Source organism: Anser anser (genome assembly GCF_964211835.1).
Source record: "Anser anser genome assembly, chromosome: 1".
NCBI lineage: Eukaryota > Metazoa > Chordata > Aves > Anseriformes > Anatidae > Anser > Anser anser.
Window position 1 is genome coordinate 58,762,622 of NC_139720.1, and position 538 is coordinate 58,763,159.

The window sequence follows — 538 nt, forward strand, 5'->3', positions numbered from 1 at the left end:
CGCGGGAGATAAACCCCTCCTCCTCCTCCTCCTCTTCTCCTCCTCCTCCTCCTCCTCCTCCTCCTCCTCCTCCTACTCTCCCCACCCATCGCCCGGGAAACAGCCGGCCCCTGCGCCGCGCATCCCCGAGGAAATCCCTCTCGCACCTCGCCGGCTGGCCCCGCGTCCCCCCGAGGCTCCTAAGCCCCGGTGCGGTTCCCCACAAGGGTGCGGGGACCCCGAGGGCTCCCCCCCACGCGTGCCCCGAGCGGGGGGGCTCAGCGACGGCCGCCCCTGGGACCCCCGGGTGGGCCCGGTGCAGCCACGGGCCGGGGGGGGCCGAGACCCCACTGCCCTCGGGGGGCAACTTCACGCCGGCGTCCGCCGGTTCCTCTCGGTGCTCCTTGTGGAATCACAGAATCATTGAGGTTGGAAGAGACCTTCAAGATCATCTGGTCTTCCTGCAGGAACGCCCCACTGACCCCGGAGACCCACCGGGTTGGTAGAGCTACGGATTCACGTTTACCGATTCCTGCCAAGAGCACTGAGAAGATGAGTT